Genomic DNA, 13,676 nt, shown 5'->3' with positions numbered 1-13,676 from the left:
GCTAGTGATCAATTTATGAGACCCTCAGACTTGAATCTCTTAACCTCTCCTTCTTCTGAGAAAGACTTAGGAGGATGACTTGCTTATTTTCACATGATATGCAATATGCAAATGCCTAATGTCCTACATATGAAATGCAATATGCTAAACTAGTCCCGAGAAAAGGAGGGCAAATTTTGAGGTGTTACAACTGCCCCTATTCAATCCACTATGAACCTGTCGATATGAACAGCCTCGGCTTTCAGATGATCAGGGTGAAGAGTGATTGAATACCAAGAACAGACGAACAATTTGCGCTCCGCTGGGAAAATAATTAACAATGCCTGTTAGAATCGGCAAAGATGCGATCTCAAAAGAAGAATCCGTCTGGTACGGAGAAATTCGGCCTGAATACCGAAAAGAACGTTGACCCGGATACCAAAATAAATGATAACATAGGAACCACCATGGCCTGAACGCCGCTCGTCAGTCTGAATAATGAGCATCGAAATATGAGAGTATTAATGCCAGTCTGAACACCGAGAGATTGGCCTGAATGCCCGACAAACTGGCCTGAATGCCATTTCGGTCTGAATACCGGAAAACTGGCCTGAGTGCCACAAGTGCGTCGACCTGAACGTCGGAAACCTCTTCGATCTGAAAATCAGAAACTGGCCTGAGTGCCACAAGTACTTCGACCTAATCGTCGGAAACTTCTTCGATCTGAAAATCGGAAACTGGTCTGAATACCCACCTCGGCCTGAACACCGGAAACCTGGCCTGAATGCCGCAAGCTGCATCGATCTGAACTTCGGAAGCTTCTTCGATCTGAACATCGGAAACTGGCCTGAACGCCACATCGGTCTGAATACCCGAAAAAACTCGTTATGCCTGTCAGCATTGGCAGAACTAAGGGACAGTGATAAGTGAGGCGGCACGCGTGCCAACGACCCATGCTGGGGATACCAAGCCATGAGCATGCTATCCTCTATTCAACCCTAGCAAACGAACAGTTTGCGCTCAGCTGGGGATTTTTTCTCTCTTTGCTTTTCTTTTTGGACCCCGAAACTTCTTTTGATTTTTTATTATTTCCATCTCCTCCCGACAGAAACTCTTTCTCCAATATCGCACTACTGAGGAATACTGTTGATTCAAAATCACGATGCCAAACTCCTCAGAGTAACATCTTCACCCTCTGGCGAAACCGATCCTCAAACAGTAACCACAGCTTGAGACTAGTTTATGCTTGCGATGCTTATGCATGATTTGTTTCAGCGTAATGCTCCATAATCATGGAAATGCTACGCAATTAGCTATGCAATATGCTATGCTTATCTAAATGATGAATGCATAAAAAGTATCCCCCTCAAGGGACTCTACTGGGGGAGCTCGAGGCACTCTGCTGAGGAACTCGATAACACTCCAATCTCCACCCTGCTGGGGAATAACACTGCTGTTGGGGAAAGGACCACCCTCACCAGGGATGACCTCCGCTGAACCCAATCCGTTCGGGGACTTCGCTGGGGAAGAAACCACTAACGCACTCTGCGGGGAAAACAACAATCTTCGACTTGCTGGGGGAAATAACAATCTCAACCCTGCTAGGGGAAATAGCTACCAACAGACACCTTTATTGGGGAAATAGCAACCTTCAGGCCTGGCTGCTGAGGAAACACCGATCTTGAATCCGCTGGGGAGATTACCATCCCGACCCTGCTAGGGAAGACACAGACCTTGAATCTGCTGGGGAGGTAACAATCCCGACTCTGCTTGGGGAAATAAGGAAATTCTGGCACAGAACACCCATCGACTCGGCGAACCCTGGTATTCCACATCTAAATCCAGTGTCAGCTTTCCACTTTTGAGAGCTCCCAGGCTCGTCTGGACTTTTCTGATCCATCACCTTGTATTCTCGACTTCTCCGTACACCACGGAGATTGAACTCCTTAGATTCATACAAACTTTCCAGTCCTCCGACTTTGAAGAGTCTTCTTGATTAACCCTCTAGGATCGTCGCACGTTCTTCCGTCGTCTTTTCACCGTTCTTCAATCCCTTGTCCCTGATTGGACTCCACGGGGATCTTTTATCAAAAAGCTTCACATCACAACCTACAAGTGAGTGAAAATATCTAACAGCACCTGCAAAAGAGATCGTTAGATAAAAACATGCCACAGGCGTGCCAAATGTTCAACACCTGAGTCACTCGACCTTCCGAATAAGATTTCAAGTTTTCAATCTTATAAACATGCATTGGAAAGGACCTCCATGTCTCATAATGCAAAGATTCTTTATCAAAATAAACGGATGTTTTTGCAATCAAAACGGTAATGAAAACAAAAACAAAATTATTTGACTGAATATGCATTTTATTGATTGAAAAAGGTGTGGCTCACGAATGAGCATTACAAAAGGAAGCAATTCCTGAAAAGAGGTAATTGCGCACAAAAGGAAAAATCTATCCTAATGGAAATGTGAACCCGTGATCTCATCGAGTTCCAACTCGGTTACACCCCATATGTCCTCAAGACTCTCCGTGCTTTCTGCCTTCTGAACAAGACGCTTCAGACCGATCCCTGCCGAGGATTATCCATGTGTCTTAACCAAAACACCAACGATCATGCTAGACGCAGTTATTCGTTTCAATCCCTCTTTTGCCTGGACCGCCCTTTCGGGTTTTCAGTCCACCGGGATACCCTTTTTTGCCCAAGCCGCCCTTGTGGGGTTTTCGACTTGCCGGGTGTACAGTTTTTCCCTTTTTATCCCTAATTTTTGCCCGAACCTTTTCATCATCATTTTTTTCGGTTCGCCGGGATGCCCATTTTTGCCTGGACTAATTTTATTCTTTTCATCCAGCGGGTCTCTTATACAAAGTATTTTTTAACGACATCTGCATTCACAAGGGATGGAAAATCCTCGCCATCCATGGTCGTCAACAACAAGGCTCCGCCAGAGAAAACCTTCTTGACCACGAATGGACCTTCATAATTGGGTGTCCACTTGCCCCTACGATCGTTCTGAGGAGGAAGGATCCTTTTCAACACCATATCCCTACTTGATACACACGAGGTCGTACCTTTCGGTCAAAAGCACGCTTCATTCGCTGCTGGTACAACTGCCCATGACAAATGGCCGCCAGCCTCTTTTCCTCAATCAGGCTCAACTCTTCGTACCGAGTCCTTACCCATTCAGCTTCTTCTAATTTCACGTCCATCAGGACTCTCAAAGAGGGAATCTGGACCTCAACCGGCAACACGGCTTCCATTCCATACACAAGCGAGAATGGCGTTGCCCCAGTAGACGTACGCACCGAGGTTCGGTACCCATGCAATGCAAACGGCAACATATCGTGCCAATCTTTATAGGTCACGACCATCTTCTGCATAATCTTCTTAATATTCTTATTAGCTGCCTCGACCGCCCCATTCATCTTCGGACGATAAGGAGAAGAATTGTGATGCTCAATCCTGAATTCCCGGCACAGCTCTGCCATCATCTTATTGTTGAGATTAGAACCATTATCAGTAATGATTCTTTCGGGAACCCCATATCTGCAAATGATGTCTCTCTTGAGAAACCTGGCCACGACCTATTTCGTCACATTGGCATAAGAGGCTGCTTCCACCCACTTGGTGAAGTAATCGATAGCCACTAATATGAACCGGTGCCCATTCGAAGCCGTAGGCTCAATCTTTCCGATCATATCAATGCCCCACATAGCAAACGGCCACGGAGACGACATCAAACTCAATGGATTCGGAGGCACGTGCACCTTATCAGCATAAATCTGGCATTTATGACACTTCCGCACGAAATTGAAACATTGGGCCTCCATCGTCATCCAATAATATCCAGCCCTTAGCATCTTTTTCACCATCGCATTCCCACTGGCATGGGTACCAAACGACCCCTCGTGTACCTCTTTCATCAATTGACTTGCTTCTTTATCATCAACACATCTGAGCAAGACCCAATCAAAATTTCTCTTGTACAAAACCCCATCTTTGTTCAGATAGAACACCATGGCCAACCTCCTCAGAGTCTTTCGGTCCTTTTTGGATGCTCCCTCAGGATATTCTTGGGTCTCCAGATTGCGCTTGATATCGTAATACCACGGCTTCTCATCATCAGGCGTTGTGTCAACAGTAAACACATAAGCCGGTCTATCCAGACGTCCCACCTCAACACTAGGGAACTGATTCCACCATTGCACCTTAATCAAGGCGGTCAGAGTAGCCAAAGCATCTGCTAAAGGATTCTCCTCTCTCGGCACATGATGCAACACCACCTTGGTGAAAAACGTCAATAACCTCCTCGTATAATCCCGGTATGGAACTAAATGAGATTGATGCGTATACCATTTTCCGTTAACCTGATTCACAACCAAAGCTGAATCTCCATAGATAACAAGGTTCTTGATCCGCAAATCAATCGCCTCTTCAATCCCCAAGATACAAGCTTCGTATTCAGCCACGTTGTTGGTGCACTCAAATGTTAGTCGGGCAGCAAAAGGAATGTGGGATCCTTTCGGCGTAACCAAAATAGCACCAACTCCGCTACCATTCACGTTAACGGCCCCATCAAACATCAGAATCCATTCGGATTCAGGGTCAGGCCCCTCCTCTGGGATTGGTTCCTCACAATATTTCGATTTGAGACACATGATGTCCTCATCAGGGAATTCAAACTTCATCGGTTGATAATCCTGAATGGGCTGCTGGGCGAGGTAATCAGACAATACACTCCCCTTGATCGCTTTCTGAGAGGTATACTGAATATCATATTCGGTCAAAATCATTTGCCATATCGCAACCCGTCCGGTCAATGCTGGCTTCTCAAAAATGTACTTGATCGGATCCATCTTGGAAATCAACAAAGTGGTATGAACCAGCATATACTGCCTCAGTCGGCGAGCAGCCCATACTAAAGCACAACAAGTTTTCTCGAGCAGTGAATATCTTGTTTCACAGTCGGTAAACTTTTTGCTAAGGTAGTAAATCGCATGCTCTTTTCGACCAGACTCGTCATGCTGCCCCAATACACACCCCATAGACCCCTCGAGGACCGTCAAGTACAGAATTAACGGGCGTCCCTCCACAGGAGGCATCAGAATCGGAGGCTCCTGCAAATACTCTTTTATCTTTTCAAATGCCGCTTGGCAATCATTATTCCACCTGACCGTTTGATATTTTCTCAACAACTTGAATATAGGTTCACACGTGGCTGTCAGATGAGATATGAACCGTGAAATGTAGTTCAATCTACCTAAGAAACCACAAACCTCTTTTTCTGTCCTCGGTTCAGGCATTTCTCGTATTGCTTTTACTTTAGCAGGATCAACCTCGATTCCTCTTTCACTCACAATAAACCCCAGCAACTTACCGGAACGCACTCCGAAAGTGCACTTATTCAGATTCAACCTCAGTCTGAATTGTCTCAACCGGTCAAACAACTTGGCCAGATCTACCAGATGCCCCTCTTCTGTTTGGGACTTTGCTATCATGTCATCAACATAACATTCAATTTCATGATGAATCATATCATGAAACAAAGTCACCATGGCTCTCTGATACGTAGCACCGGCGTTCTTGAGACCGAATGGCATCACCTTATAACAAAAAGTGCCCCACGGTGTAATGAACATTGTTTTCTCCATATCATTTGGCGACATTTTGATTTGATTATAGCCAGAAAAGCCATCGATGAAGGAAAACACTGAGAATTGAGATGTATTATCTACCAACAAATAAATGTGAGATAATGGAAAATCATCCTTCGGGCTAGCTCTGTTTAAATCCCGGTAGTCCACACACATTCTCACCTTCCCATCCTTCTTTGGCACCGGTACAATATTTGCGACCCAAGGCGGATAATTAGTGACAGCGAGGAAACCGGCATCCAACTGCTTCTGAACCTCCTCTTTAATCTTCATGGCTATCTCAGGTCGAGTTCTGCCAACTTCTGCTTCACTAGAGGACAATCTGCTCTCAATGGTAACTTGTGCACAACAATATCGGTATCCAACCCTGGCATATCCTGATAAGACCAGGCGAAGATATCCACATACTCTTTCTACAAGGCTACCATTCTGCTCTTGACATTTGCCTCCAAAGCGGCCCCAACTTTCACTTCTTTCCTGACCTCGTCGGTACCCAGATTCACAACCTCAACTTGCTCTTCATGCGGCTGAATCACCTTCTCCTCTTGTTTCAACAACCTGGCTAATTCCTCCGGCAGTTCACAATCTTCTTCGCCTTCTTCTTCGGCATGATAGATCGGATTGTCAAAGTCATATGAGGGTGTAACATGATTGGTATCAATGAGATCCGGAGAATGATCGCATCTGCATGAATGTTGATTCATGCATTGCTTTAGAACCGGAGCGAGACAAATTGAAAAAGAAAATGAAAACATTGCCATTTTAGTTTTGTTTTTATTAAACTGCAAAAATAAATGAAAAACAAGGAACACCGCTTTTAATGAAAAACATCCTTTTATTTATGATGCAAATATTGCAAAATGAAACATGAGGTGGCCCTTACAATGAACCATTACGTTTCGGGCAAAACGTATGACTTTCATGCAGACAGAATTGAAAAACAGGAAATATTACTTTTCACGTAGAGTGACAGTGATGATCTTTTCGGCCTTCCAGTTCTGGATCTCCATCCCTGGTACGCACGGTTTTATCCATTGATCTAGCTCACAGTCACTGTCGACCTCCTCACCCACCATACAGATGTGATCTGGATCCAGCATTCCAGCACTGGTGAATGTGAATGTTTGGCGACGACCCCTGCCCTGTCCAGACGAACCTCGCCCCGGCTGATAGCCAACCCCAAATTTGTCCTTCTTGGCGGCGATGTCCATCATCTTCCCCCAACCAGGAGCTTCTCCATTCTTCACCACCTCAGCAGCCTGTTTGTACGAAGAAATGGACGGCTTCTCTTCCTTAGCAAAAATAGCATTCTCCACCTTGACGGTTTCAAACGCTTGACTTGGTGTTTCCCATATTTCACCGTCCATTTCAACATACTTGAACGATGATAGGTGGCTGACGAAGATATCTTCCTCCCCACAAACGGTGACGACCTGCCCGTCCCAGATGTACTTCAGTTTCTGGTGCAAAGTCGAAGTCACTGCCCCAACAGCATGTATCCACGGGTGACCCAACAGGCAACTGTATGCCGGCTGAATATCCATGACATAGAATACAGACTTAAACACCTCGGGCCCAATCTTCACCAGGAGCTCCACTTCTCCAAACACAGCTCGTTTTGAGCCATCAAAAGCTCTAACTATCAGGTCTGTGGGCGTCAAGATCAACCCTTCACAGTCCAGCTTCGCCAAGGCCTTCTTTGGCAACACATTGAGCGATGAGCCAGTATCAACCAACACGTGCGAAAGCACGGCTCCTTTACACTCCATCGCAATGTGTAATGCTCTATTATGATTACGCCCATCCACCGTCAGATCCAGATCAGTGAAACCCAGCCCATGGCTGGCATTGACATTTGACACCACCGTCTCCAACTGATTAATGGTTATCTCCTGGGGAACATAGGCTCTCTTCAATATTTTCAACAAAGCCTCTCTATGCCCCTCGGAGCTCAGCAATAAGGACAAGATTGAAATCTTAGACGGGGTCTGCTGCAGATGGTCAACAAGCTTATACTCTGACTTCTTGATGAATCTTAAAAATTCTTCAACTTCATCATCAAGTTCTTTTTCCGACCCACCAGGCGCCGGTGTCCTCACAGGAGTACCCTCGCTCGCCACCTGCTTTCCTCTTGCCCTGGCTAAAGCCTCGGCCTTATCTTTCTTTTCTTTTTCTCCCTCCCCACTTCTCAAAGTGTCCGGTGCAAACAGCCTCCCACTGCGAGTGAAACCACTAGGTCCGGCATTATCCACCTTTGAAACGGTGGTTTCACTTGCAGTCTGGTCATCCAACTTCTCCCTATTGCAATAGACCTCTCCACCATAATGCCACGGTACCGCATCATCGTTGTCATAAGGAATTGGCCCATGTACCGTGATAGTAACTGGAGCCGCATCTGCCAGCGTTGACAAATCGACCGGATCGAAATAGATGGTTATGGTGGAGATATCTGCCTTCCCCAAATCCACTTTCTCAAATCTGAGGCTTCCCTCATCCATCATCTTCTGGACAGCCTCCCTCAACAATACACACCCATCGGGAACAACGATGCACGCAGCACAACAGTCATCACAACCCGGGAAGACCCCATTCTTCAACAATTGTCTCTTGACCTCAGCCAAAGGAGTCTTCAACTGGCTCACATCCGTCACCCAGATTCGACCCTCATCCTGAGAAATTGCATTCACCCCCATTTGACCATGCGCGGGCATGGGATTAGCATTCACATTTGGAGATGGAGCAAAATTGATTGCCTTAGAATCCACCAGGTCCTGGACAACATGCTTAAAAGCTTTACAATTTTCCACATTGTGTCCAGGAGCACCAGAGTGGAATTCACATTTGGCATTCTCATCAAAACTGGCCGGCCTCTAGTCAGGTCTCAACGGAGCCAACGTTCTCAGCTGAACCAACCCCAAATCCTTCAACTTCTTCAGCAAGAATGAGTAGGTCACAGGTGGTCTATCAAATTGACGATCATTCATTCGTCCTCTTACTTGATACCCGACCCTCTGCGGTCTCTGTTGAAATGGATGTCGTTGCTGTGGCGGTTGTTGTTGTTGCTGTTGTTGTTGTTGTGAATTATCAGCAGGAATGGTTACCGCAGCAGTGTGCTGGTAGTAACGATCCCTACTTTGTCCCCTCTGGGTATACACAACACTTGTATCACCCTCCTTCTTACGTTGGCCATTACCAAAGGGCTTCTTCGATCCAGACGACGAAGCGTTACCCTGTATCTTTCCCAGCTTCAACCAACTCTCAATTCTTTCCCCAGCCACCACTATATCAGCAAAGTTGGTAACCGGGCATCCTACCATTCTCTCCGCAAACGTCCCCTGAAGGGTACCCATAAACAGATCAGACATTTCTCGGTCTACCAACGGAGGTTGGACTCTGGCCGCCAACTCCCTCCATCTTTGTGCATATTCTTTAAACCCTTCATTAGGCTTCTGAGACATACCCTGCAATTGGGTACGGCTAGGAGCCATATCAGCATTAAATTGATATTGTTTAAAGAACGCATCACCAAGATCCTGCCAGCTCTTGATATCCGAAGATTTCAGCTTGGTATACCATTCCAGAGACCCACCAGACAAGCTGTCCTGGAAGAAATACATCCAAAGCTTCTGGTCCATTGTATAGGCAGAAATCTTTCGAACAAAAGCCTGGAGATGAGTTTCCGGGCAAGAACTCCCATTATACTTGTCAAATGCAGGCCCTTTGAACTTTTGCGGGATCACAATCCCCTCAACCAGCCCCATGTTTGACATGTTAACAACCCCCGGAGTAGCATAACTTTCTAGAGCCCTGATCTTCTCGGCTAGCACCTGAATCTCTTTATTTGGCGGCTGAACACCGTATTGCCCAAACTGTTCATTAAGCACGGAGAACTGATCCTCTTCTCTATCCTCCTCAGCCCCAAAGAAAGGAGGAAACAGACTATCCTTCAGATTGTTGCCCACCGGACCTGGTCCACCGCCTGTGGCAACACCAAAACCACCAGCATTATTGATAACCACACCAGCAGTAGTCTTCTTTCTAGGATCACCACCATCCCTAGAACCACCCAGGCCGTGATTGGAGACCCCCTCCAAATTAATACCACTGTTGGCAGCAGAAGCCCGCTCGAGCTTCTCCACTTTCTCAACCAGTACCTTCTGCCCCAAGGCGAACCCTTGCATGACATTGATCAGCTCTCCCATTTTCTCTTTCAGCTCGAGAATATCTGCGTTGGATGTATCCATCAGCTTAGATTTGTTGCACCTGGTAGGGTATCTGTGTGGACGTGCTACGTGCAAAGGAATGATTCTACGTGCGCGAGCAATGATTCCTGAAACAATCAAACACGTTAGAAACCGACACCTGCAAAATAGAAGACAAGTTATTATGATTTATGCATTAATGCAATGTCTATCCACATGAGGAACACTCTGTCTTTCGATCCTGATTTCATCGAGACAGATAATAACCCGGCCAGCAACAATTTGATATCAATCATCTGGTTTTGCCATAAAGAGCAGAGAATAATGATTTAGCAAAGATATCACCCAACCATGTGTGTGTGATGTGAGTGTGCAGGAAAGCAAATAAAGCTTGAAGATCAATTACTGAATAATAACGACCACTGCATACCAAAAATGCACAATACGAGCAAAATTCATACATCAGGCTAATACCAATCAAATACAATTCTCCAGAATCAGAAAGAAAATACAAGCAAGTGAATTCCGTCAACAGGCCTGACGGTAATCCAACACAATAACAACAAAAGTCTACACTGAAGGAGATCCCACAAACGGCTATGCATCATCAACCATCTTGGTAAACTTTACAGCAAACCTGAGCTCAGTGTTCTCCTGCTGAAGTCTTCCTATCTCCTTCTGGTGAATCTTCATCTGTCTGAAGTAATGGTCCCTCTCAGCAAAATAGTGATCTCTCTCAACACTAATCTTCGCTTTCTCAGCTTCCCATTCTGTGGCAAGGACTTTGGTTCTGGCATCTCTCTGATTCTTCACAAGGACCTGTCTCCTCTTCTCTTCTTCAATATCCCTCAAAGCCCTAGCCAATTTCCCCTTGGTAATGTCATGCTCCTTCGTGGATGACTCCAACGCTTGGCTGATCTTGCAATAATAAGCGGTGTCTATCTCAAAGTGCCTCACCTCAATGACATGTCTCTTATCCTGATCTTCTATTCTCCCTTTGATTTCCTGATTAGCCATCTGAATCCTAGCAACACTCATCTCCAACTCAGTCTTCTCTGCTTGCAGCTGATCTCTGGCTTTCTTCATCTCAAGGAACTCTTCCATGCTGACATAAGAACGTGGCCTCTCAATCAAAGGACACCAAGGATCACCCCCAGGAAATGGTAGATGTGTGAGTTCAATCCTCTTCCTAAGCCAATCATCAAATGGAGGAAAAGACCTGCTATTAACCTTACCAAAAGGAACCTTGACCTTCCTCTGAATATTGCGCCATGCCCTGGACACTTGCCTCAACCGTGACAGATTACCCTCAGCTGGGAAGTAGAAAGACTCTCGTATCTCACACTCGAGAGGAGGAACCTCCATAGCAAACCCCATTTGTCTCCTAAGAAGCGTCGGGTTGTAATTAATGCAACCTTGAACTCCTATAAGAGGCACATTGGGAAAGCTCCCACAACTGTAAATGAAGTTGCGCCCAGCCACACCATTATGAGTCCAGGCTATGTCCTTGGCTAGCAAACCCATCAACTTGGTCGCCCAATTAACCGTAGGATCAAGAGAAACAAAAGCAAAGGCACCTCTGGAAGGCAAATACCCCATGAACCATTTGTACAACAGTTGAGCACAACATCTGATCAATCCACCACGCCGCTTCTCGTTTCGATTATGGACCGAGTAATATACATCCCCAACCAAGGTAGGAATAGGATTCCTCTGCACAAACAACCTGATGGCATTAATGTCCACAAAGTTCTTCTGATTAGGGAACAGGATGATCCCATAAATGCTGACAGCAAGCAAAGCACAAACGGCCCTCCAATCACCCAAAACAGCATACTCTTTGGCTTTAGCCTCCAAGAAACTCAGATGGAAACCGGGCAACTTTCCCTTCTCCTTAAAACCCCCCTTAGTCACCTCTGGGCTCAAATAAAGAGCACGAGAGATCTCAGTAACATCAAGTTCATCCTTAGTGACATAGAAAGGAATCTGATCTCTGATCGGAATACCCAGGATGCTGGCATAGTCCTCCATCAAAGGTCCTAACAAGTAATTTGGGAAAACAAAGCATCTCAAGCCCGGGTCATAAAACTGGAGAAGAGTATGGATGGCACTCCTATCTGTATCTATGAGCCTGAAAACCAACTTCAGAATACCACCATAAGTCTCACGGAACATCCCCACATGGTCAGGTGTAATTAATGTTATCATATCCTTCAACACATCAATCTCTGGATTGAAGAAACTGTAGACGATGTCATCTTTCAAGTCGGGCCTCATATCTGAATACAAAGAAATCTCTCAACCAGGATCTCGATCAAGAATGTCCCCTGCATATGGATAAACATGAGTTATATGCAGATAAATGCAAAATGTGAATGATGCTGATGTATGAATGCGATGCACTGTGCCATCCTCCGAGTCATCTGAACATCTGTACTGAAGCCCTGGTCTCTGAACTGATCACAACCATCTGAGGTACTAAGTAACCATAAATCCCACTCAAAAGTTCCGAAATAAACGGAACCTAAGGATACATCACCATCATCACCAGAAAGTCCTCTGAACAGATAACCACAAGATCCTCTGAACCATCCCAGGGAATCCTGAAATAAACGGATCCCCACTGATAAATACCATGGACAGAACTCCGGCGTCTCGGAAATAAATCCATAAATCCGACTCATTAATAGAACTCAGATCAAGAACTGAACCAATAGTCACCATCAAAGTCACCCTCAGAACATGCATCTGTAAGATCAAACCCTCCCCTCACAGGTGAATTCTAATCAGGTCATCCTAAGGCGGATAATGGTCTCGACAATCGGACAAGATACTCAACGGGTTTGCCCTTTCGGGTGTGCCGCTGCAGCTCTCATAAGATCGTCTAAACCAAAGATCCGGGAAAGAACGGTCACCGAAGTCAATAGCTCTAAAGAGGTAACCCAACCAAAGTGGACTACTCCACCCGAAAGGACTCTCTCAGAAGAACCTCGTCCGGCTTGTGGTATGTCACGTCGCAACAACATGTTGATCCAACATGTGAGGAAACGTGAGACCACACTAATCCTAGGTGTATACTCAGGCCTGGGTTTTAGCCCCACTCAGAACACCCACCCCAAATCAGAGAACCAAACCTGTCCAAAATCAGCACAATGATAACATGATGCATGCAAACATATATGCAAATATATACAATCACAGTATAATAAACATAAATGCGATAAATAGAGCAATAAAAGCATCCAAAACTATCCTAGAGAGCGCTAGGAGTGACTCGCTTAGGGAAGATGGACCAGCAAGAGGTCAACTTCTATTGTCCCCGGCAGAGTCGCCAGTTGTCGCATCCGCGAAAAACAACCGGCGGGAAAAACAAACAAACAGAGCCGCCACCGTGCGTTATTTATCCCAAAAGAGGGAAAGGAAACGCTCGAAGTAAACCTGGAAAGGAAATGGTCTTACGACCGGAGATTGCAAGGATCGGGAGTCGGTTACGCAAGGGGAAGGTATTAGCACCCCTCACGTCCGTCGTACTCGACGGGATCCACGCTCAAAAGAATAGAATAAGGTTGCTAAATAACTGCTCAAAAGAATGCACACACACTGGAATAAGCACACAGGTGAAGGAAGACGGAGGAAGGTGACTCGGCAGGATGTCGCATCCTGGGCCTACGTAGTTTGTCAGAAACAAACATCAGAGTCGACGTAGTTCGGGGAAATGGGAAAAGGGCTCGCTAGGATATCGCATCCTATGCCTACGTATCTCATCTGGAATGAGAATCAGAGCTACCGTAGTTCGGCTAACGCACGCCGAAACAAAACACAACACAAAGACGCTGAG

This window comes from Lathyrus oleraceus, chromosome 4 (genome assembly GCF_024323335.1).
Source record: "Lathyrus oleraceus cultivar Zhongwan6 chromosome 4, CAAS_Psat_ZW6_1.0, whole genome shotgun sequence".
NCBI classification, from domain to species: domain Eukaryota; kingdom Viridiplantae; phylum Streptophyta; class Magnoliopsida; order Fabales; family Fabaceae; genus Lathyrus; species Lathyrus oleraceus.
Note: the sequence above shows the minus strand (reverse complement) of the source record.